Source organism: Rhinoderma darwinii, assembly GCF_050947455.1.
Source record: "Rhinoderma darwinii isolate aRhiDar2 chromosome 5 unlocalized genomic scaffold, aRhiDar2.hap1 SUPER_5_unloc_10, whole genome shotgun sequence".
Classification (NCBI taxonomy): Eukaryota; Metazoa; Chordata; class Amphibia; order Anura; family Rhinodermatidae; genus Rhinoderma; species Rhinoderma darwinii.
The window spans coordinates 41400-65310 of NW_027461766.1; the positions used below are offsets into that span (position 1 = coordinate 41400).

Below are 23911 nucleotides of genomic sequence, written 5' to 3' on the forward strand. Positions count from 1 at the left end.
CTCTCAGGCAACACTGAGTGACTGACTGAGCCTCACCGTCTTATATAAAGTTCAGACGGAACTTTGCACGTGTCATAGTGGAGCCCTCAGGATTCCAGAGCCAGCTTTCTGACATCATAATGGGGCCTCAGAGATAAAAGCCTGGGCCCAGGCAGTGTTGGTCAGTGCTGCTCAGCAGGCAGCACTGGACTGGACTGGATTACAGCTGATACAAGGTGTGAAGGAACAAGGGGTGGCTGTGGGCATGCACTTGCTGCCGCTGCCAGTGTTTATCTGCATGGCAGCAGGGCATTTGGGCGTTGCCAGGAAGGCGTTTTTATGTAGATTCCTCCTCTTTCAGCACTGCATTGTGGTGCAAGCAAAAGAAGCAAATCCTGTCTGGCTTCCTCTCCGGCCTTTATTCACCTCCCGTGTAGCTGTGAGTGTGTGAGCCTGCAGGGCCCCATGGAATTGCCTAGAAGTAGGCTGAATCGCTGCAAGGGCTGAACAGCAGTATCGGGCAGGCTCGGGCAACGCGCGGCCCGTTCGGGTTATCGCTTCTCGGCCTTTTGGCTAAGATCAAGTGTAGTATCTGTTCTTATCAGTTTAATATCTGATACGTCCCCTATCTGGGGACCATATATTAAATGGATTTTTAGAACAGGGAGATGGAAATAGAGCTTGCTCTGTCCACTCCACGCATTGACCTGGTATTGCAGTATTTCCAGGACCGGTGCACCCTTTCCTTATGTGTTGACTAAAAGCAGATTCCAAAAGTGTTTTTTGTCTTTGCTATTGTTTCTGTCTTTCTGAAGGGATCTCCCCTTTTAATCCCATTATTTCAACACCTGTTGGACAATGCATGAGTGATAATGAGCTCATTGATTAAATGCAATTAATGAATAGATTGCCACCTCTTGTTGTGTGTCGTCTGTGTTTCTGTGTTTCCGGCATTTCACATTGGAACACCTCATTCACCTTCCTTGTCTTCTCTCCGCCCTCCCTTTTAGGTAAGTTAAAGAGCTGCACCTGAGCCAGCCACTGATTGATTGATTGATTGATTGATTGATTGATTGATTGATTGATTGATTGATTGATTGATTGATTGATGCAGCACAACAGTCAAATAGTGGAGTGGAGTAGGGGAACAGCAAACAGCCAATAAAGCAGCCCGCCCGCTCGCCTGCCCGCCACAATGGACCTACCTGTGTACACTAGATGGATGTGATGGAATGTACTGTCGTCCCTACATTTCAAGAAGAAGTAAGAATTGCAGTTGCAACAAAGCCTTGCTTGCCTACAAAGAGAGCAGCAATTTGGATTTGTTACTATGTTACCTAGAAGAATAACAAACTGTGCAAGGATGGAGGTTGTAGGAGCAAGGAGAAGTTGTCTGTAAAGTTGGTGGATGCCTATTTTCCATTTTGCAGTCCCTTGTCTCCCTCTTGTGGCCTCCTGGAGGCAACTAGCTGTGCAAAAAAAAGACAGCCTGGCGGCCGGCTGTTGCAGTGTTGCCCTCTCAGGCAACACTGAGTGACTGACTGAGCCTCACCGTCTTATATAAAGTTCAGACGGAACTTTGCACGTGTCATAGTGGAGCCCTCAGGATTCCAGAGCCAGCTTTCTGACATCATAATGGGGCCTCAGAGATAAAAGCCTGGGCCCAGGCAGTGTTGGTCAGTGCTGCTCAGCAGGCAGCACTGGACTGGACTGGATTACAGCTGATACAAGGTGTGAAGGAACAAGGGGTGGCTGTGGGCATGCACTTGCTGCCGCTGCCAGTGTTTATCTGCATGGCAGCAGGGCATTTGGGCGTTGCCAGGAAGGCGTTTTTATGTAGATTCCTCCTCTTTCAGCACTGCATTGTGGTGCAAGCAAAAGAAGCAAATCCTGTCTGGCTTCCTCTCCGGCCTTTATTCACCTCCCGTGTAGCTGTGAGTGTGTGAGCCTGCAGGGCCCCATGGAATTGCCTAGAAGTAGGCTGAATCGCTGCAAGGGCTGAACAGCAGTATCGGGCAGGCTCGGGCAACGCGCGGCCCGTTCGGGTTATCGCTTCTCGGCCTTTTGGCTAAGATCAAGTGTAGTATCTGTTCTTATCAGTTTAATATCTGATACGTCCCCTATCTGGGGACCATATATTAAATGGATTTTTAGAACAGGGAGATGGAAATAGAGCTTGCTCTGTCCACTCCACGCATTGACCTGGTATTGCAGTATTTCCAGGACCGGTGCACCCTTTCCTTATGTGTTGACTAAAAGCAGATTCCAAAAGTGTTTTTTGTCTTTGCTATTGTTTCTGTCTTTCTGAAGGGATCTCCCCTTTTAATCCCATTATTTCAACACCTGTTGGACAATGCATGAGTGATAATGAGCTCATTGATTAAATGCAATTAATGAATAGATTGCCACCTCTTGTTGTGTGTCGTCTGTGTTTCTGTGTTTCCGGCATTTCACATTGGAACACCTCATTCACCTTCCTTGTCTTCTCTCCGCCCTCCCTTTTAGGTAAGTTAAAAGAGCTGCACCTGAGCCAGCCAATGATTGATTGATTGATTGATTGATTGATTGATTGATTGATTGATTGATTGATTGATTGATGCAGCACAACAGTCAAATAGTGGAGTGGAGTAGGGGAACAGCAAACAGCCAATAAAGCAGCCCGCCCGCTCGCCTGCCCGCCACAATGGACCTACCTGTGTACACTAGATGGATGTGATGGAATGTACTGTCGTCCCTACATTTCAAGAAGAAGTAAGAATTGCAGTTGCAACAAAGCCTTGCTTGCCTACAAAGAGAGCAGCAATTTGGATTTGTTACTATGTTACCTAGAAGAATAACAAACTGTGCAAGGATGGAGGTTGTAGGAGCAAGGAGAAGTTGTCTGTAAAGTTGGTGGATGCCTATTTTCCATTTTGCAGTCCCTTGTCTCCCTCTTGTGGCCTCCTGGAGGCAACTAGCTGTGCAAAAAAAAGACAGCCTGGCGGCCGGCTGTTGCAGTGTTGCCCTCTCAGGCAACACTGAGTGACTGACTGAGCCTCACCGTCTTATATAAAGTTCAGACGGAACTTTGCACGTGTCATAGTGGAGCCCTCAGGATTCCAGAGCCAGCTTTCTGACATCATAATGGGGCCTCAGAGATAAAAGCCTGGGCCCAGGCAGTGTTGGTCAGTGCTGCTCAGCAGGCAGCACTGGACTGGACTGGATTACAGCTGATACAAGGTGTGAAGGAACAAGGGGTGGCTGTGGGCATGCACTTGCTGCCGCTGCCAGTGTTTATCTGCATGGCAGCAGGGCATTTGGGCGTTGCCAGGAAGGCGTTTTTATGTAGATTCCTCCTCTTTCAGCACTGCATTGTGGTGCAAGCAAAAGAAGCAAATCCTGTCTGGCTTCCTCTCCGGCCTTTATTCACCTCCCGTGTAGCTGTGAGTGTGTGAGCCTGCAGGGCCCCATGGAATTGCCTAGAAGTAGGCTGAATCGCTGCAAGGGCTGAACAGCAGTATCGGGCAGGCTCGGGCAACGCGCGGCCCGTTCGGGTTATCGCTTCTCGGCCTTTTGGCTAAGATCAAGTGTAGTATCTGTTCTTATCAGTTTAATATCTGATACGTCCCCTATCTGGGGACCATATATTAAATGGATTTTTAGAACAGGGAGATGGAAATAGAGCTTGCTCTGTCCACTCCACGCATTGACCTGGTATTGCAGTAGTTCCAGGACCGGTGCACCCTTTCCTTATGTGTTGACTAAAAGCAGATTCCAAAAGTGTTTTTTGTCTTTGCTATTGTTTCTGTCTTTCTGAAGGGATCTCCCCTTTTAATCCCATTATTTCAACACCTGTTGGACAATGCATGAGTGATAATGAGCTCATTGATTAAATGCAATTAATGAATAGATTGCCACCTCTTGTTGTGTGTCGTCTGTGTTTCTGTGTTTCCGGCATTTCACATTGGAACACCTCATTCACCTTCCTTGTCTTCTCTCCGCCCTCCCTTTTAGGTAAGTTAAAGAGCTGCACCTGAGCCAGCCACTGATTGATTGATTGATTGATTGATTGATTGATTGATTGATGCAGCACAACAGTCAAATAGTGGAGTGGAGTAGGGGAACAGCAAACAGCCAATAAAGCAGCCCGCCCGCTCGCCTGCCCGCCACAATGGACCTACCTGTGTACACTAGATGGATGTGATGGAATGTACTGTCGTCCCTACATTTCAAGAAGAAGTAAGAATTGCAGTTGCAACAAAGCCTTGCTTGCCTACAAAGAGAGCAGCAATTTGGATTTGTTACTATGTTACCTAGAAGAATAACAAACTGTGCAAGGATGGAGGTTGTAGGAGCAAGGAGAAGTTGTCTGTAAAGTTGGTGGATGCCTATTTTCCATTTTGCAGTCCCTTGTCTCCCTCTTGTGGCCTCCTGGAGGCAACTAGCTGTGCAAAAAAAAGACAGCCTGGCGGCCGGCTGTTGCAGTGTTGCCCTCTCAGGCAACACTGAGTGACTGACTGAGCCTCACCGTCTTATATAAAGTTCAGACGGAACTTTGCACGTGTCATAGTGGAGCCCTCAGGATTCCAGAGCCAGCTTTCTGACATCATAATGGGGCCTCAGAGATAAAAGCCTGGGCCCAGGCAGTGTTGGTCAGTGCTGCTCAGCAGGCAGCACTGGACTGGACTGGATTACAGCTGATACAAGGTGTGAAGGAACAAGGGGTGGCTGTGGGCATGCACTTGCTGCCGCTGCCAGTGTTTATCTGCATGGCAGCAGGGCATTTGGGCGTTGCCAGGAAGGCGTTTTTATGTAGATTCCTCCTCTTTCAGCACTGCATTGTGGTGCAAGCAAAAGAAGCAAATCCTGTCTGGCTTCCTCTCCGGCCTTTATTCACCTCCCGTGTAGCTGTGAGTGTGTGAGCCTGCAGGGCCCCATGGAATTGCCTAGAAGTAGGCTGAATCGCTGCAAGGGCTGAACAGCAGTATCGGGCAGGCTCGGGCAACGCGCGGCCCGTTCGGGTTATCGCTTCTCGGCCTTTTGGCTAAGATCAAGTGTAGTATCTGTTCTTATCAGTTTAATATCTGATACGTCCCCTATCTGGGGACCATATATTAAATGGATTTTTAGAACAGGGAGATGGAAATAGAGCTTGCTCTGTCCACTCCACGCATTGACCTGGTATTGCAGTATTTCCAGGACCGGTGCACCCTTTCCTTATGTGTTGACTAAAAGCAGATTCCAAAAGTGTTTTTTGTCTTTGCTATTGTTTCTGTCTTTCTGAAGGGATCTCCCCTTTTAATCCCATTATTTCAACACCTGTTGGACAATGCATGAGTGATAATGAGCTCATTGATTAAATGCAATTAATGAATAGATTGCCACCTCTTGTTGTGTGTCGTCTGTGTTTCTGTGTTTCCGGCATTTCACATTGGAACACCTCATTCACCTTCCTTGTCTTCTCTCCGCCCTCCCTTTTAGGTAAGTTAAAGAGCTGCACCTGAGCCAGCCACTGATTGATTGATTGATTGATTGATTGATTGATTGATTGATTGATTGATTGATTGATGCAGCACAACAGTCAAATAGTGGAGTGGAGTAGGGGAACAGCAAACAGCCAATAAAGCAGCCCGCCCGCTCGCCTGCCCGCCACAATGGACCTACCTGTGTACACTAGATGGATGTGATGGAATGTACTGTCGTCCCTACATTTCAAGAAGAAGTAAGAATTGCAGTTGCAACAAAGCCTTGCTTGCCTACAAAGAGAGCAGCAATTTGGATTTGTTACTATGTTACCTAGAAGAATAACAAACTGTGCAAGGATGGAGGTTGTAGGAGCAAGGAGAAGTTGTCTGTAAAGTTGGTGGATGCCTATTTTCCATTTTGCAGTCCCTTGTCTCCCTCTTGTGGCCTCCTGGAGGCAACTAGCTGTGCAAAAAAAAGACAGCCTGGCGGCCGGCTGTTGCAGTGTTGCCCTCTCAGGCAACACTGAGTGACTGACTGAGCCTCACCGTCTTATATAAAGTTCAGACGGAACTTTGCACGTGTCATAGTGGAGCCCTCAGGATTCCAGAGCCAGCTTTCTGACATCATAATGGGGCCTCAGAGATAAAAGCCTGGGCCCAGGCAGTGTTGGTCAGTGCTGCTCAGCAGGCAGCACTGGACTGGACTGGATTACAGCTGATACAAGGTGTGAAGGAACAAGGGGTGGCTGTGGGCATGCACTTGCTGCCGCTGCCAGTGTTTATCTGCATGGCAGCAGGGCATTTGGGCGTTGCCAGGAAGGCGTTTTTATGTAGATTCCTCCTCTTTCAGCACTGCATTGTGGTGCAAGCAAAAGAAGCAAATCCTGTCTGGCTTCCTCTCCGGCCTTTATTCACCTCCCGTGTAGCTGTGAGTGTGTGAGCCTGCAGGGCCCCATGGAATTGCCTAGAAGTAGGCTGAATCGCTGCAAGGGCTGAACAGCAGTATCGGGCAGGCTCGGGCAACGCGCGGCCCGTTCGGGTTATCGCTTCTCGGCCTTTTGGCTAAGATCAAGTGTAGTATCTGTTCTTATCAGTTTAATATCTGATACGTCCCCTATCTGGGGACCATATATTAAATGGATTTTTAGAACAGGGAGATGGAAATAGAGCTTGCTCTGTCCACTCCACGCATTGACCTGGTATTGCAGTATTTCCAGGACCGGTGCACCCTTTCCTTATGTGTTGACTAAAAGCAGATTCCAAAAGTGTTTTTTGTCTTTGCTATTGTTTCTGTCTTTCTGAAGGGATCTCCCCTTTTAATCCCATTATTTCAACACCTGTTGGACAATGCATGAGTGATAATGAGCTCATTGATTAAATGCAATTAATGAATAGATTGCCACCTCTTGTTGTGTGTCGTCTGTGTTTCTGTGTTTCCGGCATTTCACATTGGAACACCTCATTCACCTTCCTTGTCTTCTCTCCGCCCTCCCTTTTAGGTAAGTTAAAGAGCTGCACCTGAGCCAGCCACTGATTGATTGATTGATTGATTGATTGATTGATTGATTGATTGATTGATTGATTGATTGATTGATGCAGCACAACAGTCAAATAGTGGAGTGGAGTAGGGGAACAGCAAACAGCCAATAAAGCAGCCCGCCCGCTCGCCTGCCCGCCACAATGGACCTACCTGTGTACACTAGATGGATGTGATGGAATGTACTGTCGTCCCTACATTTCAAGAAGAAGTAAGAATTGCAGTTGCAACAAAGCCTTGCTTGCCTACAAAGAGAGCAGCAATTTGGATTTGTTACTATGTTACCTAGAAGAATAACAAACTGTGCAAGGATGGAGGTTGTAGGAGCAAGGAGAAGTTGTCTGTAAAGTTGGTGGATGCCTATTTTCCATTTTGCAGTCCCTTGTCTCCCTCTTGTGGCCTCCTGGAGGCAACTAGCTGTGCAAAAAAAAGACAGCCTGGCGGCCGGCTGTTGCAGTGTTGCCCTCTCAGGCAACACTGAGTGACTGACTGAGCCTCACCGTCTTATATAAAGTTCAGACGGAACTTTGCACGTGTCATAGTGGAGCCCTCAGGATTCCAGAGCCAGCTTTCTGACATCATAATGGGGCCTCAGAGATAAAAGCCTGGGCCCAGGCAGTGTTGGTCAGTGCTGCTCAGCAGGCAGCACTGGACTGGACTGGATTACAGCTGATACAAGGTGTGAAGGAACAAGGGGTGGCTGTGGGCATGCACTTGCTGCCGCTGCCAGTGTTTATCTGCATGGCAGCAGGGCATTTGGGCGTTGCCAGGAAGGCGTTTTTATGTAGATTCCTCCTCTTTCAGCACTGCATTGTGGTGCAAGCAAAAGAAGCAAATCCTGTCTGGCTTCCTCTCCGGCCTTTATTCACCTCCCGTGTAGCTGTGAGTGTGTGAGCCTGCAGGGCCCCATGGAATTGCCTAGAAGTAGGCTGAATCGCTGCAAGGGCTGAACAGCAGTATCGGGCAGGCTCGGGCAACGCGCGGCCCGTTCGGGTTATCGCTTCTCGGCCTTTTGGCTAAGATCAAGTGTAGTATCTGTTCTTATCAGTTTAATATCTGATACGTCCCCTATCTGGGGACCATATATTAAATGGATTTTTAGAACAGGGAGATGGAAATAGAGCTTGCTCTGTCCACTCCACGCATTGACCTGGTATTGCAGTATTTCCAGGACCGGTGCACCCTTTCCTTATGTGTTGACTAAAAGCAGATTCCAAAAGTGTTTTTTGTCTTTGCTATTGTTTCTGTCTTTCTGAAGGGATCTCCCCTTTTAATCCCATTATTTCAACACCTGTTGGACAATGCATGAGTGATAATGAGCTCATTGATTAAATGCAATTAATGAATAGATTGCCACCTCTTGTTGTGTGTCGTCTGTGTTTCTGTGTTTCCGGCATTTCACATTGGAACACCTCATTCACCTTCCTTGTCTTCTCTCCGCCCTCCCTTTTAGGTAAGTTAAAGAGCTGCACCTGAGCCAGCCACTGATTGATTGATTGATTGATTGATTGATTGATTGATTGATTGATTGATGCAGCACAACAGTCAAATAGTGGAGTGGAGTAGGGGAACAGCAAACAGCCAATAAAGCAGCCCGCCCGCTCGCCTGCCCGCCACTATGGACCTACCTGTGTACACTAGATGGATGTGATGGAATGTACTGTCGTCCCTACAATTTCAAGAAGAAGTAAGAATTGCAGTTGCAACAAAGCCTTGCTTGCCTACAAAGAGAGCAGCAATTTGGATTTGTTACTATGTTACCTAGAAGAATAACAAACTGTGCAAGGATGGAGGTTGTAGGAGCAAGGAGAAGTTGTCTGTAAAGTTGGTGGATGCCTATTTTCCATTTTGCAGTCCCTTGTCTCCCTCTTGTGGCCTCCTGGAGGCAACTAGCTGTGCAAAAAAAAGACAGCCTGGCGGCCGGCTGTTGCAGTGTTGCCCTCTCAGGCAACACTGAGTGACTGACTGAGCCTCACCGTCTTATATAAAGTTCAGACGGAACTTTGCACGTGTCATAGTGGAGCCCTCAGGATTCCAGAGCCAGCTTTCTGACATCATAATGGGGCCTCAGAGATAAAAGCCTGGGCCCAGGCAGTGTTGGTCAGTGCTGCTCAGCAGGCAGCACTGGACTGGACTGGATTACAGCTGATACAAGGTGTGAAGGAACAAGGGGTGGCTGTGGGCATGCACTTGCTGCCGCTGCCAGTGTTTATCTGCATGGCAGCAGGGCATTTGGGCGTTGCCAGGAAGGCGTTTTTATGTAGATTCCTCCTCTTTCAGCACTGCATTGTGGTGCAAGCAAAAGAAGCAAATCCTGTCTGGCTTCCTCTCCGGCCTTTATTCACCTCCCGTGTAGCTGTGAGTGTGTGAGCCTGCAGGGCCCCATGGAATTGCCTAGAAGTAGGCTGAATCGCTGCAAGGGCTGAACAGCAGTATCGGGCAGGCTCGGGCAACGCGCGGCCCGTTCGGGTTATCGCTTCTCGGCCTTTTGGCTAAGATCAAGTGTAGTATCTGTTCTTATCAGTTTAATATCTGATACGTCCCCTATCTGGGGACCATATATTAAATGGATTTTTAGAACAGGGAGATGGAAATAGAGCTTGCTCTGTCCACTCCACGCATTGACCTGGTATTGCAGTATTTCCAGGACCGGTGCACCCTTTCCTTATGTGTTGACTAAAAGCAGATTCCAAAAGTGTTTTTTGTCTTTGCTATTGTTTCTGTCTTTCTGAAGGGATCTCCCCTTTTAATCCCATTATTTCAACACCTGTTGGACAATGCATGAGTGATAATGAGCTCATTGATTAAATGCAATTAATGAATAGATTGCCACCTCTTGTTGTGTGTCGTCTGTGTTTCTGTGTTTCCGGCATTTCACATTGGAACACCTCATTCACCTTCCTTGTCTTCTCTCCGCCCTCCCTTTTAGGTAAGTTAAAGAGCTGCACCTGAGCCAGCCACTGATTGATTGATTGATTGATTGATTGATTGATTGATTGATTGATTGATTGATTGATGCAGCACAACAGTCAAATAGTGGAGTGGAGTAGGGGAACAGCAAACAGCCAATAAAGCAGCCCGCCCGCTCGCCTGCCCGCCACAATGGACCTACCTGTGTACACTAGATGGATGTGATGGAATGTACTGTCGTCCCTACATTTCAAGAAGAAGTAAGAATTGCAGTTGCAACAAAGCCTTGCTTGCCTACAAAGAGAGCAGCAATTTGGATTTGTTACTATGTTACCTAGAAGAATAACAAACTGTGCAAGGATGGAGGTTGTAGGAGCAAGGAGAAGTTGTCTGTAAAGTTGGTGGATGCCTATTTTCCATTTTGCAGTCCCTTGTCTCCCTCTTGTGGCCTCCTGGAGGCAACTAGCTGTGCAAAAAAAAGACAGCCTGGCGGCCGGCTGTTGCAGTGTTGCCCTCTCAGGCAACACTGAGTGACTGACTGAGCCTCACCGTCTTATATAAAGTTCAGACGGAACTTTGCACGTGTCATAGTGGAGCCCTCAGGATTCCAGAGCCAGCTTTCTGACATCATAATGGGGCCTCAGAGATAAAAGCCTGGGCCCAGGCAGTGTTGGTCAGTGCTGCTCAGCAGGCAGCACTGGACTGGACTGGATTACAGCTGATACAAGGTGTGAAGGAACAAGGGGTGGCTGTGGGCATGCACTTGCTGCCGCTGCCAGTGTTTATCTGCATGGCAGCAGGGCATTTGGGCGTTGCCAGGAAGGCGTTTTTATGTAGATTCCTCCTCTTTCAGCACTGCATTGTGGTGCAAGCAAAAGAAGCAAATCCTGTCTGGCTTCCTCTCCGGCCTTTATTCACCTCCCGTGTAGCTGTGAGTGTGTGAGCCTGCAGGGCCCCATGGAATTGCCTAGAAGTAGGCTGAATCGCTGCAAGGGCTGAACAGCAGTATCGGGCAGGCTCGGGCAACGCGCGGCCCGTTCGGGTTATCGCTTCTCGGCCTTTTGGCTAAGATCAAGTGTAGTATCTGTTCTTATCAGTTTAATATCTGATACGTCCCCTATCTGGGGACCATATATTAAATGGATTTTTAGAACAGGGAGATGGAAATAGAGCTTGCTCTGTCCACTCCACGCATTGACCTGGTATTGCAGTATTTCCAGGACCGGTGCACCCTTTCCTTATGTGTTGACTAAAAGCAGATTCCAAAAGTGTTTTTTGTCTTTGCTATTGTTTCTGTCTTTCTGAAGGGATCTCCCCTTTTAATCCCATTATTTCAACACCTGTTGGACAATGCATGAGTGATAATGAGCTCATTGATTAAATGCAATTAATGAATAGATTGCCACCTCTTGTTGTGTGTCGTCTGTGTTTCTGTGTTTCCGGCATTTCACATTGGAACACCTCATTCACCTTCCTTGTCTTCTCTCCGCCCTCCCTTTTAGGTAAGTTAAAGAGCTGCACCTGAGCCAGCCACTGATTGATTGATTGATTGATTGATTGATTGATTGATTGATTGATGCAGCACAACAGTCAAATAGTGGAGTGGAGTAGGGGAACAGCAAACAGCCAATAAAGCAGCCCGCCCGCTCGCCTGCCCGCCACAATGGACCTACCTGTGTACACTAGATGGATGTGATGGAATGTACTGTCGTCCCTACATTTCAAGAAGAAGTAAGAATTGCAGTTGCAACAAAGCCTTGCTTGCCTACAAAGAGAGCAGCAATTTGGATTTGTTACTATGTTACCTAGAAGAATAACAAACTGTGCAAGGATGGAGGTTGTAGGAGCAAGGAGAAGTTGTCTGTAAAGTTGGTGGATGCCTATTTTCCATTTTGCAGTCCCTTGTCTCCCTCTTGTGGCCTTCTGGAGGCAACTAGCTGTGCAAAAAAAAGACAGCCTGGCGGCCGGCTGTTGCAGTGTTGCCCTCTCAGGCAACACTGAGTGACTGACTGAGCCTCACCGTCTTATATAAAGTTCAGACGGAACTTTGCACGTGTCATAGTGGAGCCCTCAGGATTCCAGAGCCAGCTTTCTGACATCATAATGGGGCCTCAGAGATAAAAGCCTGGGCCCAGGCAGTGTTGGTCAGTGCTGCTCAGCAGGCAGCACTGGACTGGACTGGATTACAGCTGATACAAGGTGTGAAGGAACAAGGGGTGGCTGTGGGCATGCACTTGCTGCCGCTGCCAGTGTTTATCTGCATGGCAGCAGGGCATTTGGGCGTTGCCAGGAAGGCGTTTTTATGTAGATTCCTCCTCTTTCAGCACTGCATTGTGGTGCAAGCAAAAGAAGCAAATCCTGTCTGGCTTCCTCTCCGGCCTTTATTCACCTCCCGTGTAGCTGTGAGTGTGTGAGCCTGCAGGGCCCCATGGAATTTCCTAGAAGTAGGCTGAATCGCTGCAAGGGCTGAACAGCAGTATCGGGCAGGCTCGGGCAACGCGCGGCCCGTTCGGGTTATCGCTTCTCGGCCTTTTGGCTAAGATCAAATGTAGTATCTGTTCTTATCAGTTTAATATCTGATACGTCCCCTATCTGGGGACCATATATTAAATGGATTTTTAGAACAGGGAGATGGAAATAGAGCTTGCTCTGTCCACTCCACGCATTGACCTGGTATTGCAGTATTTCCAGGACCGGTGCACCCTTTCCTTATGTGTTGACTAAAAGCAGATTCCAAAAGTGTTTTTTGTCTTTGCTATTGTTTCTGTCTTTCTGAAGGGATCTCCCCTTTTAATCCCATTATTTCAACACCTGTTGGACAATGCATGAGTGATAATGAGCTCATTGATTAAATGCAATTAATGAATAGATTGCCACCTCTTGTTGTGTGTCGTCTGTGTTTCTGTGTTTCCGGCATTTCACATTGGAACACCTCATTCACCTTCCTTGTCTTCTCTCCGCCCTCCCTTTTAGGTAAGTTAAAGAGCTGCACCTGAGCCAGCCACTGATTGATTGATTGATTGATTGATTGATTGATTGATTGATTGATTGATTGATTGATGCAGCACAACAGTCAAATAGTGGAGTGGAGTAGGGGAACAGCAAACAGCCAATAAAGCAGCCCGCCCGCTCGCCTGCCCGCCACAATGGACCTACCTGTGTACACTAGATGGATGTGATGGAATGTACTGTCGTCCCTACATTTCAAGAAGAAGTAAGAATTGCAGTTGCAACAAAGCCTTGCTTGCCTACAAAGAGAGCAGCAATTTGGATTTGTTACTATGTTACCTAGAAGAATAACAAACTGTGCAAGGATGGAGGTTGTAGGAGCAAGGAGAAGTTGTCTGTAAAGTTGGTGGATGCCTATTTTCCATTTTGCAGTCCCTTGTCTCCCTCTTGTGGCCTCCTGGAGGCAACTAGCTGTGCAAAAAAAAGACAGCCTGGCGGCCGGCTGTTGCAGTGTTGCCCTCTCAGGCAACACTGAGTGACTGACTGAGCCTCACCGTCTTATATAAAGTTCAGACGGAACTTTGCACGTGTCATAGTGGAGCCCTCAGGATTCCAGAGCCAGCTTTCTGACATCATAATGGGGCCTCAGAGATAAAAGCCTGGGCCCAGGCAGTGTTGATCAGTGCTGCTCAGCAGGCAGCACTGGACTGGACTGGATTACAGCTGATACAAGGTGTGAAGGAACAAGGGGTGGCTGTGGGCATGCACTTGCTGCCGCTGCCAGTGTTTATCTGCATGGCAGCAGGGCATTTGGGCGTTGCCAGGAAGGCGTTTTTATGTAGATTCCTCCTCTTTCAGCACTGCATTGTGGTGCAAGCAAAAGAAGCAAATCCTGTCTGGCTTCCTCTCCGGCCTTTATTCACCTCCCGTGTAGCTGTGAGTGTGTGAGCCTGCAGGGCCCCATGGAATTGCCTAGAAGTAGGCTGAATCGCTGCAAGGGCTGAACAGCAGTATCGGGCAGGCTCGGGCAACGCGCGGCCCGTTCGGGTTATCGCTTCTCGGCCTTTTGGCTAAGATCAAGTGTAGTATCTGTTCTTATCAGTTTAATATCTGATACGTCCCCTATCTGGGGACCATATATTAAATGGATTTTTAGAACAGGGAGATGGAAATAGAGCTTGCTCTGTCCACTCCACGCATTGACCTGGTATTGCAGTATTTCCAGGACCGGTGCACCCTTTCCTTATGTGTTGACTAAAAGCAGATTCCAAAAGTGTTTTTTGTCTTTGCTATTGTTTCTGTCTTTCTGAAGGGATCTCCCCTTTTAATCCCATTATTTCAACACCTGTTGGACAATGCATGAGTGATAATGAGCTCATTGATTAAATGCAATTAATGAATAGATTGCCACCTCTTGTTGTGTGTCGTCTGTGTTTCTGTGTTTCCGGCATTTCACATTGGAACACCTCATTCACCTTCCTTGTCTTCTCTCCGCCCTCCCTTTTAGGTAAGTTAAAGAGCTGCACCTGAGCCAGCCACTGATTGATTGATTGATTGATTGATTGATTGATTGATTGATTGATTGATTGATGCAGCACAACAGTCAAATAGTGGAGTGGAGTAGGGGAACAGCAAACAGCCAATAAAGCAGCCCGCCCGCTCGCCTGCCCGCCACAATGGACCTACCTGTGTACACTAGATGGATGTGATGGAATGTACTGTCGTCCCTACATTTCAAGAAGAAGTAAGAATTGCAGTTGCAACAAAGCCTTGCTTGCCTACAAAGAGAGCAGCAATTTGGATTTGTTACTATGTTACCTAGAAGAATAACAAACTGTGCAAGGATGGAGGTTGTAGGAGCAAGGAGAAGTTGTCTGTAAAGTTGGTGGATGCCTATTTTCCATTTTGCAGTCCCTTGTCTCCCTCTTGTGGCCTCCTGGAGGCAACTAGCTGTGCAAAAAAAAGACAGCCTGGCGGCCGGCTGTTGCAGTGTTGCCCTCTCAGGCAACACTGAGTGACTGACTGAGCCTCACCGTCTTATATAAAGTTCAGACGGAACTTTGCACGTGTCATAGTGGAGCCCTCAGGATTCCAGAGCCAGCTTTCTGACATCATAATGGGGCCTCAGAGATAAAAGCCTGGGCCCAGGCAGTGTTGGTCAGTGCTGCTCAGCAGGCAGCACTGGACTGGACTGGATTACAGCTGATACAAGGTGTGAAGGAACAAGGGGTGGCTGTGGGCATGCACTTGCTGCCGCTGCCAGTGTTTATCTGCATGGCAGCAGGGCATTTGGGCGTTGCCAGGAAGGCGTTTTTATGTAGATTCCTCCTCTTTCAGCACTGCATTGTGGTGCAAGCAAAAGAAGCAAATCCTGTCTGGCTTCCTCTCCGGCCTTTATTCACCTCCCGTGTAGCTGTGAGTGTGTGAGCCTGCAAGGCCCCATGGAATTGCCTAGAAGTAGGCTGAATCGCTGCAAGGGCTGAACAGCAGTATCGGGCAGCCTCGGGCAACGCGCGGCCCGTTCGGGTTATCGCTTCTCGGCCTTTTGGCTAAGATCAAGTGTAGTATCTGTTCTTATCAGTTTAATATCTGATACGTCCCCTATCTGGGGACCATATATTAAATGGATTTTTAGAACAGGGAGATGGAAATAGAGCTTGCTCTGTCCACTCCACGCATTGACCTGGTATTGCAGTATTTCCAGGACCGGTGCACCATTTCCTTATGTGTTGACTAAAAGCAGATTCCAAAAGTGTTTTTTGTCTTTGCTATTGTTTCTGTCTTTCTGAAGGGATCTCCCCTTTTAATCCCATTATTTCAACACCTGTTGGACAATGCATGAGTGATAATGAGCTCATTGATTAAATGCAATTAATGAATAGATTGCCACCTCTTGTTGTGTGTCGTCTGTGTTTCTGTGTTTCCGGCATTTCACATTGGAACACCTCATTCACCTTCCTTGTCTTCTCTCCGCCCTCCCTTTTAGGTAAGTTAAAGAGCTGCACCTGAGCCAGCCACTGATTGATTGATTGATTGATTGATTGATTGATTGATTGATTGATTGATTGATGCAGCACAACAGTCAAATAGTGGAGTGGAGTAGGGGAACAGCAAACAGCCAATAAAGCAGCCCGCCCGCTCGCCTGCCCGCCACAATGGACCTACCTGTGTACACTAGATGGATGTGATGGAATGTACTGTCGTCCCTACATTTCAAGAAGAAGTAAGAATTGCAGTTGCAACAAAGCCTTGCTTGCCTACAAAGAGAGCAGCAATTTGGATTTGTTACTATGTTACCTAGAAGAATAACAAACTGTGCAAGGATGGAGGTTGTAGGAGCAAGGAGAAGTTGTCTGTAAAGTTGGTGGATGCCTATTTTCCATTTTGCAGTCCCTTGTCTCCCTCTTGTGGCCTCCTGGAGGCAACTAGCTGTGCAAAAAAAAGACAGCCTGGCGGCCGGCTGTTGCAGTGTTGCCCTCTCAGGCAACACTGAGTGACTGACTGAGCCTCACCGTCTTATATAAAGTTCAGACGGAACTTTGCACGTGTCATAGTGGAGCCCTCAGGATTCCAGAGCCAGCTTTCTGACATCATAATGGGGCCTCAGAGATAAAAGCCTGGGCCCAGGCAGTGTTGGTCAGTGCTGCTCAGCAGGCAGCACTGGACTGGACTGGATTACAGCTGATACAAGGTGTGAAGGAACAAGGGGTGGCTGTGGGCATGCACTTGCTGCCGCTGCCAGTGTTTATCTGCATGGCAGCAGGGCATTTGGGCGTTGCCAGGAAGGCGTTTTTATGTAGATTCCTCCTCTTTCAGCACTGCATTGTGGTGCAAGCAAAAGAAGCAAATCCTGTCTGGCTTCCTCTCCGGCCTTTATTCACCTCCCGTGTAGCTGTGAGTGTGTGAGCCTGCAGGGCCCCATGGAATTGCCTAGAAGTAGGCTGAATCGCTGCAAGGGCTGAACAGCAGTATCGGGCAGGCTCGGGCAACGCGCGGCCCGTTCGGGTTATCGCTTCTCGGCCTTTTGGCTAAGATCAAGTGTAGTATCTGTTCTTATCAGTTTAATATCTGATACGTCCCCTATCTGGGGACCATATATTAAATGGATTTTTAGAACAGGGAGATGGAAATAGAGCTTGCTCTGTCCACTCCACGCATTGACCTGGTATTGCAGTATTTCCAGGACCGGTGCACCCTTTCCTTATGTGTTGACTAAAAGCAGATTCCAAAAGTGTTTTTTGTCTTTGCTATTGTTTCTGTCTTTCTGAAGGGATCTCCCCTTTTAATCCCATTATTTCAACACCTGTTGGACAATGCATGAGTGATAATGAGCTCATTGATTAAATGCAATTAATGAATAGATTGCCACCTCTTGTTGTGTGTCGTCTGTGTTTCTGTGTTTCCGGCATTTCACATTGGAACACCTCATTCACCTTCCTTGTCTTCTCTCCGCCCTCCCTTTTAGGTAAGTTAAAGAGCTGCACCTGAGCCAGCCACTGATTGATTGATTGATTGATTGATTGATTGATTGATTGATTGATGCAGCACAACAGTCAAATAGTGGAGTGGAGTAGGGGAACAGCAAACAGCCAATAAAGCAGCCCGCCCGCTCGCCTGCCCGCCACAATGGACCTACCTGTGTACACTAGATGGATGTGATGGAATGTACTGTCGTCCCTACATTTCAAGAAGAAGTAAGAATTGCAGTTGCAACAAAGCCTTGCTTGCCTACAAAGAGAGCAGCAATTTGGATTTGTTACTATGTTACCTAGAAGAATAACAAACTGTGCAAGGATGGAGGTTGTAGGAGCAAGGAGAAGTTGTCTGTAAAGTTGGTGGATGCCTATTTTCCATTTTGCAGTCCCTTGTCTCCCTCTTGTGGCCTCCTGGAGGCAACTAGCTGTGCAAAAAAAAGACAGCCTGGCGGCCGGCTGTTGCAGTGTTGCCCTCTCAGGCAACACTGAGTGACTGACTGAGCCTCACCGTCTTATATAAAGTTCAGACGGAACTTTGCACGTGTCATAGTGGAGCCCTCAGGATTCCAGAGCCAGCTTTCTGACATCATAATGGGGCCTCAGAGATAAAAGCCTGGGCCCAGGCAGTGTTGGTCAGTGCTGCTCAGCAGGCAGCACTGGACTGGACTGGATTACAGCTGATACAAGGTGTGAAGGAACAAGGGGTGGCTGTGGGCATGCACTTGCTGCCGCTGCCAGTGTTTATCTGCATGGCAGCAGGGCATTTGGGCGTTGCCAGGAAGGCGTTTTTATGTAGATTCCTCCTCTTTCAGCACTGCATTGTGGTGCAAGCAAAAGAAGCAAATCCTGTCTGGCTTCCTCTCCGGCCTTTATTCACCTCCCGTGTAGCTGTGAGTGTGTGAGCCTGCAGGGCCCCATGGAATTGCCTAGAAGTAGGCTGAATCGCTGCAAGGGCTGAACAGCAGTATCGGGCAGGCTCGGGCAACGCGCGGCCCGTTCGGGTTATCGCTTCTCGGCCTTTTGGCTAAGATCAAGTGTAGTATCTGTTCTTATCAGTTTAATATCTGATACGTCCCCTATCTGGGGACCATATATTAAATGGATTTTTAGAACAGGGAGATGGAAATAGAGCTTGCTCTGTCCACTCCACGCATTGACCTGGTATTGCAGTATTTCCAGGACCGGTGCACCCTTTCCTTATGTGTTGACTAAAAGCAGATTCCAAAAGTGTTTTTTGTCTTTGCTATTGTTTCTGTCTTTCTGAAGGGATCTCCCCTTTTAATCCCATTATTTCAACACCTGTTGGACAATGCATGAGTGATAATGAGCTCATTGATTAAATGCAATTAATGAATAGATTGCCACCTCTTGTTGTGTGTCGTCTGTGTTTCTGTGTTTCCGGCATTTCACATTGGAACACCTCATTCACCTTCCTTGTCTTCTCTCCGCCCTCCCTTTTAGGTAAGTTAAAGAGCTGCACCTGAGCCAGCCACTGATTGATTGATTGATTGATTGATTGATTGATTGATTGATGCAGCACAACAGTCAAATAGTGGAGTGGAGTAGGGGAACAGCAAACAGCCAATAAAGCAGCCCGCCCGCTCGCCTGCCCGCCACAATGGACCTACCTGTGTACACTAGATGGATGTGATGGAATGTACTGTCGTCCCTACATTTCAAGAAGAAGTAAGAATTGCAGTTGCAACAAAGCCTTGCTTGCCTACAAAGAGAGCAGCAATTTGGATTTGTTACTATGTTACCTAGAAGAATAACAAACTGTGCAAGGATGGAGGTTGTAGGAGCAAGGAGAAGTTGTCTGTAAAGTTGGTGGATGCCTATTTTCCATTTTGCAGTCCCTTGTCTCCCTCTTGTGGCCTCCTGGAGGCAACTAGCTGTGCAAAAAAAAGACAGCCTGGCGGCCGGCTGTTGCAGTGTTGCCCTCTCAGGCAACACTGAGTGACTGACTGAGCCTCACCGTCTTATATAAAGTTCAGACGGAACTTTGCACGTGTCATAGTGGAGCCCTCAGGATTCCAGAGCCAGCTTTCTGACATCATAATGGGGCCTCAGAGATAAAAGCCTGGGCCCAGGCAGTGTTGGTCAGTGCTGCTCAGCAGGCAGCACTGGACTGGACTGGATTACAGCTGATACAAGGTGTGAAGGAACAAGGGGTGGCTGTGGGCATGCACTTGCTGCCGCTGCCAGTGTTTATCTGCATGGCAGCAGGGCATTTGGGCGTTGCCAGGAAGGCGTTTTTATGTAGATTCCTCCTCTTTGAGCACTGCATTGTGGTGCAAGCAAAAGAAGCAAATCCTGTCTGGCTTCCTCTCCGGCCTTTATTCACCTCCCGTGTAGCTGTGAGTGTGTGAGCCTGCAGGGCCCCATGGAATTGCCTAGAAGTAGGCTGAATCGCTGCAAGGGCTGAACAGCAGTATCGGGCAGGCTCGGGCAACGCGCGGCCCGTTCGGGTTATCGCTTCTCGGCCTTTTGGCTAAGATCAAGTGTAGTATCTGTTCTTATCAGTTTAATATCTGATACGTCCCCTATCTGGGGACCATATATTAAATGGATTTTTAGAACAGGGAGATGGAAATAGAGCTTGCTCTGTCCACTCCACGCATTGACCTGGTATTGCAGTATTTCCAGGACCGGTGCACCCTTTCCTTATGTGTTGACTAAAAGCAGATTCCAAAAGTGTTTTTTGTCTTTGCTATTGTTTCTGTCTTTCTGAAGGGATCTCCCCTTTTAATCCCATTATTTCAACACCTGTTGGACAATGCATGAGTGATAATGAGCTCATTGATTAAATGCAATTAATGAATAGATTGCCACCTCTTGTTGTGTGTCGTCTGTGTTTCTGTGTTTCCGGCATTTCACATTGGAACACCTCATTCACCTTCCTTGTCTTCTCTCCGCCCTCCCTTTTAGGTAAGTTAAAGAGCTGCACCTGAGCCAGCCACTGATTGATTGATTGATTGATTGATTGATTGATTGATGCAGCACAACAGTCAAATAGTGGAGTGGAGTAGGGGAACAGCAAACAGCCAATAAAGCAGCCCGCCCGCTCGCCTGCCCGCCACAATGGACCTACCTGTGTACACTAGATGGATGTGATGGAATGTACTGTCGTCCCTACATTTCAAGAAGAAGTAAGAATTGCAGTTGCAACAAAGCCTTGCTTGCCTACAAAGAGAGCAGCAATTTGGATTTGTTACTATGTTACCTAGAAGAATAACAAACTGTGCAAGGATGGAGGTTGTAGGAGCAAGGAGAAGTTGTCTGTAAAGTTGGTGGATGCCTATTTTCCATTTTGCAGTCCCTTGTCTCCCTCTTGTGGCCTCCTGGAGGCAACTAGCTGTGCAAAAAAAAGACAGCCTGGCGGCCGGCTGTTGCAGTGTTGCCCTCTCAGGCAACACTGAGTGACTGACTGAGCCTCACCGTCTTATATAAAGTTCAGACGGAACTTTGCACGTGTCATAGTGGAGCCCTCAGGATTCCAGAGCCAGCTTTCTGACATCATAATGGGGCCTCAGAGATAAAAGCCTGGGCCCAGGCAGTGTTGGTCAGTGCTGCTCAGCAGGCAGCACTGGACTGGACTGGATTACAGCTGATACAAGGTGTGAAGGAACAAGGGGTGGCTGTGGGCATGCACTTGCTGCCGCTGCCAGTGTTTATCTGCATGGCAGCAGGGCATTTGGGCGTTGCCAGGAAGGCGTTTTTATGTAGATTCCTCCTCTTTCAGCACTGCATTGTGGTGCAAGCAAAAGAAGCAAATCCTGTCTGGCTTCCTCTCCGGCCTTTATTCACCTCCCGTGTAGCTGTGAGTGTGTGAGCCTGCAGGGCCCCATGGAATTGCCTAGAAGTAGGCTGAATCGCTGCAAGGGCTGAACAGCAGTATCGGGCAGGCTCGGGCAACGCGCGGCCCGTTCGGGTTATCGCTTCTCGGCCTTTTGGCTAAGATCAAGTGTAGTATCTGTTCTTATCAGTTTAATATCTGATACGTCCCCTATCTGGGGACCATATATTAAATGGATTTTTAGAACAGGGAGATGGAAATAGAGCTTGCTCTGTCCACTCCACGCATTGACCTGGTATTGCAGTATTTCCAGGACCGGTGCACCCTTTCCTTATGTGTTGACTAAAAGCAGATTCCAAAAGTGTTTTTTGTCTTTGCTATTGTTTCTGTCTTTCTGAAGGGATCTCCCCTTTTAATCCCATTATTTCAACACCTGTTGGACAATGCATGAGTGATAATGAGCTCATTGATTAAATGCAATTAATGAATAGATTGCCACCTCTTGTTGTGTGTCGTCTGTGTTTCTGTGTTTCCGGCATTTCACATTGGAACACCTCATTCACCTTCCTTGTCTTCTCTCCGCCCTCCCTTTTAGGTAAGTTAAAGAGCTGCACCTGAGCCAGCCACTTGATTGATTGATTGATTGATTGATTGATTGATTGATTGATTGATTGATTGATGCAGCACAACAGTCAAATAGTGGAGTGGAGTAGGGGAACAGCAAACAGCCAATAAAGCAGCCCGCCCGCTCGCCTGCCCGCCACAATGGACCTACCTGTGTACACTAGATGGATGTGATGGAATGTACTGTCGTCCCTACATTTCAAGAAGAAGTAAGAATTGCAGTTGCAACAAAGCCTTGCTTGCCTACAAAGAGAGCAGCAATTTGGATTTGTTACTATGTTACCTAGAAGAATAACAAACTGTGCAAGGATGGAGGTTGTAGGAGCAAGGAGAAGTTGTCTGTAAAGTTGGTGGATGCCTATTTTCCATTTTGCAGTCCCTTGTCTCCCTCTTGTGGCCTCCTGGAGGCAACTAGCTGTGCAAAAAAAAGACAGCCTGGCGGCCGGCTGTTGCAGTGTTGCCCTCTCAGGCAACACTGAGTGACTGACTGAGCCTCACCGTCTTATATAAAGTTCAGACGGAACTTTGCACGTGTCATAGTGGAGCCCTCAGGATTCCAGAGCCAGCTTTCTGACATCATAATGGGGCCTCAGAGATAAAAGCCTGGGCCCAGGCAGTGTTGGTCAGTGCTGCTCAGCAGGCAGCACTGGACTGGACTGGATTACAGCTGATACAAGGTGTGAAGGAACAAGGGGTGGCTGTGGGCATGCACTTGCTGCCGCTGCCAGTGTTTATCTGCATGGCAGCAGGGCATTTGGGCGTTGCCAGGAAGGCGTTTTTATGTAGATTCCTCCTCTTTCAGCACTGCATTGTGGTGCAAGCAAAAGAAGCAAGTCCTGTCTGGCTTCCTCTCCGGCCTTTATTCACCTCCCGTGTAGCTGTGAGTGTGTGAGCCTGCAGGGCCCCATGGAATTGCCTAGAAGTAGGCTGAATCGCTGCAAGGGCTGAACAGCAGTATCGGGCAGGCTCGGGCAACGCGCGGCCCGTTCGGGTTATCGCTTCTCGGCCTTTTGGCTAAGATCAAGTGTAGTATCTGTTCTTATCAGTTTAATATCTGATACGTCCCCTATCTGGGGACCATATATTAAATGGATTTTTAGAACAGGGAGATGGAAATAGAGCTTGCTCTGTCCACTCCACGCATTGACCTGGTATTGCAGTATTTCCAGGACCGGTGCACCCTTTCCTTATGTGTTGACTAAAAGCAGATTCCAAAAGTGTTTTTTGTCTTTGCTATTGTTTCTGTCTTTCTGAAGGGATCTCCCCTTTTAATCCCATTATTTCAACACCTGTTGGACAATGCATGAGTGATAATGAGCTCATTGATTAAATGCAATTAATGAATAGATTGCCACCTCTTGTTGTGTGTCGTCTGTGTTTCTGTGTTTCCGGCATTTCACATTGGAACACCTCATTCACCTTCCTTGTCTTCTCTCCGCCCTCCCTTTTAGGTAAGTTAAAGAGCTGCACCTGAGCCAGCCACTGATTGATTGATTGATTGATTGATTGATTGATTGATTGATTGATTGATGCAGCACAACAGTCAAATAGTGGAGTGGAGTAGGGGAACAGCAAACAGCCAATAAAGCAGCCCGCCCGCTCGCCTGCCCGCCACAATGGACCTACCTGTGTACACTAGATGGATGTGATGGAATGTACTGTCGTCCCTACATTTCAAGAAGAAGTAAGAATTGCAGTTGCAACAAAGCCTTGCTTGCCTACAAAGAGAGCAGCAATTTGGATTTGTTACTATGTTACCTAGAAGAATAACAAACTGTGCAAGGATGGAGGTTGTAGGAGCAAGGAGAAGTTGTCTGTAAAGTTGGTGGATGCCTATTTTCCATTTTGCAGTCCCTTGTCTCCCTCTTGTGGCCTCCTGGAGGCAACTAGCTGTGCAAAAAAAAGACAGCCTGGCGGCCGGCTGTTGCAGTGTTGCCCTCTCAGGCAACACTGAGTGACTGACTGAGCCTCACCGTCTTATATAAAGTTCAGACGGAACTTTGCACGTGTCATAGTGGAGCCCTCAGGATTCCAGAGCCAGCTTTCTGACATCATAATGGGGCCTCAGAGATAAAAGCCTGGGCCCAGGCAGTGTTGGTCAGTGCTGCTCAGCAGGCAGCACTGGACTGGACTGGATTACAGCTGATACAAGGTGTGAAGGAACAAGGGGTGGCTGTGGGCATGCACTTGCTGCCGC

At 47.9% G+C, this 23911-nt stretch overlaps 16 non-coding genes across 16 annotated transcripts; all 16 read left to right on the top strand.

The window, feature by feature from the left end:
* The first annotated feature begins 532 nt into the window (after positions 1-532).
* LOC142684634 (U2 spliceosomal RNA) lies at positions 533-723 on the top strand. Its single transcript, XR_012854240.1, has one exon. It is a non-coding gene; the product is annotated as a U2 spliceosomal RNA (small nuclear RNA).
* A 1304-nt stretch (positions 724-2027) lies between these two features.
* Positions 2028-2218, top strand: LOC142684646 (U2 spliceosomal RNA). Its single transcript, XR_012854251.1, has one exon. It is a non-coding gene; the product is annotated as a U2 spliceosomal RNA (small nuclear RNA).
* A 1297-nt stretch (positions 2219-3515) lies between these two features.
* Positions 3516-3706, top strand: LOC142684740 (U2 spliceosomal RNA). The gene has a single exon (XR_012854336.1). It is a non-coding gene; the product is annotated as a U2 spliceosomal RNA (small nuclear RNA).
* Positions 3707-4982: 1276 nt separating this feature from the next.
* On the top strand, positions 4983-5173 carry LOC142684658 (U2 spliceosomal RNA). The gene has a single exon (XR_012854262.1). It is a non-coding gene; the product is annotated as a U2 spliceosomal RNA (small nuclear RNA).
* A 1292-nt stretch (positions 5174-6465) lies between these two features.
* On the top strand, positions 6466-6656 carry LOC142684671 (U2 spliceosomal RNA). Its single transcript, XR_012854273.1, has one exon. It is a non-coding gene; the product is annotated as a U2 spliceosomal RNA (small nuclear RNA).
* Positions 6657-7956: 1300 nt separating this feature from the next.
* On the top strand, positions 7957-8147 carry LOC142684683 (U2 spliceosomal RNA). The gene has a single exon (XR_012854284.1). It is a non-coding gene; the product is annotated as a U2 spliceosomal RNA (small nuclear RNA).
* A 1285-nt stretch (positions 8148-9432) lies between these two features.
* On the top strand, positions 9433-9623 carry LOC142684695 (U2 spliceosomal RNA). The gene has a single exon (XR_012854295.1). It is a non-coding gene; the product is annotated as a U2 spliceosomal RNA (small nuclear RNA).
* Positions 9624-10915: 1292 nt separating this feature from the next.
* LOC142684707 (U2 spliceosomal RNA) lies at positions 10916-11106 on the top strand. Its single transcript, XR_012854306.1, has one exon. It is a non-coding gene; the product is annotated as a U2 spliceosomal RNA (small nuclear RNA).
* A 1280-nt stretch (positions 11107-12386) lies between these two features.
* Positions 12387-12577, top strand: LOC142684758 (U2 spliceosomal RNA). Its single transcript, XR_012854352.1, has one exon. It is a non-coding gene; the product is annotated as a U2 spliceosomal RNA (small nuclear RNA).
* A 1292-nt stretch (positions 12578-13869) lies between these two features.
* Positions 13870-14060, top strand: LOC142684719 (U2 spliceosomal RNA). The gene has a single exon (XR_012854317.1). It is a non-coding gene; the product is annotated as a U2 spliceosomal RNA (small nuclear RNA).
* Positions 14061-15348: 1288 nt separating this feature from the next.
* Positions 15349-15539, top strand: LOC142684736 (U2 spliceosomal RNA). Its single transcript, XR_012854332.1, has one exon. It is a non-coding gene; the product is annotated as a U2 spliceosomal RNA (small nuclear RNA).
* A 1288-nt stretch (positions 15540-16827) lies between these two features.
* Positions 16828-17018, top strand: LOC142684733 (U2 spliceosomal RNA). The gene has a single exon (XR_012854329.1). It is a non-coding gene; the product is annotated as a U2 spliceosomal RNA (small nuclear RNA).
* A 1280-nt stretch (positions 17019-18298) lies between these two features.
* LOC142684745 (U2 spliceosomal RNA) lies at positions 18299-18489 on the top strand. Its single transcript, XR_012854340.1, has one exon. It is a non-coding gene; the product is annotated as a U2 spliceosomal RNA (small nuclear RNA).
* Positions 18490-19765: 1276 nt separating this feature from the next.
* LOC142684757 (U2 spliceosomal RNA) lies at positions 19766-19956 on the top strand. Its single transcript, XR_012854351.1, has one exon. It is a non-coding gene; the product is annotated as a U2 spliceosomal RNA (small nuclear RNA).
* Positions 19957-21228: 1272 nt separating this feature from the next.
* LOC142684769 (U2 spliceosomal RNA) lies at positions 21229-21419 on the top strand. Its single transcript, XR_012854362.1, has one exon. It is a non-coding gene; the product is annotated as a U2 spliceosomal RNA (small nuclear RNA).
* Positions 21420-22708: 1289 nt separating this feature from the next.
* Positions 22709-22899, top strand: LOC142684774 (U2 spliceosomal RNA). The gene has a single exon (XR_012854365.1). It is a non-coding gene; the product is annotated as a U2 spliceosomal RNA (small nuclear RNA).
* Positions 22900-23911: the final 1012 nt, after the last annotated feature.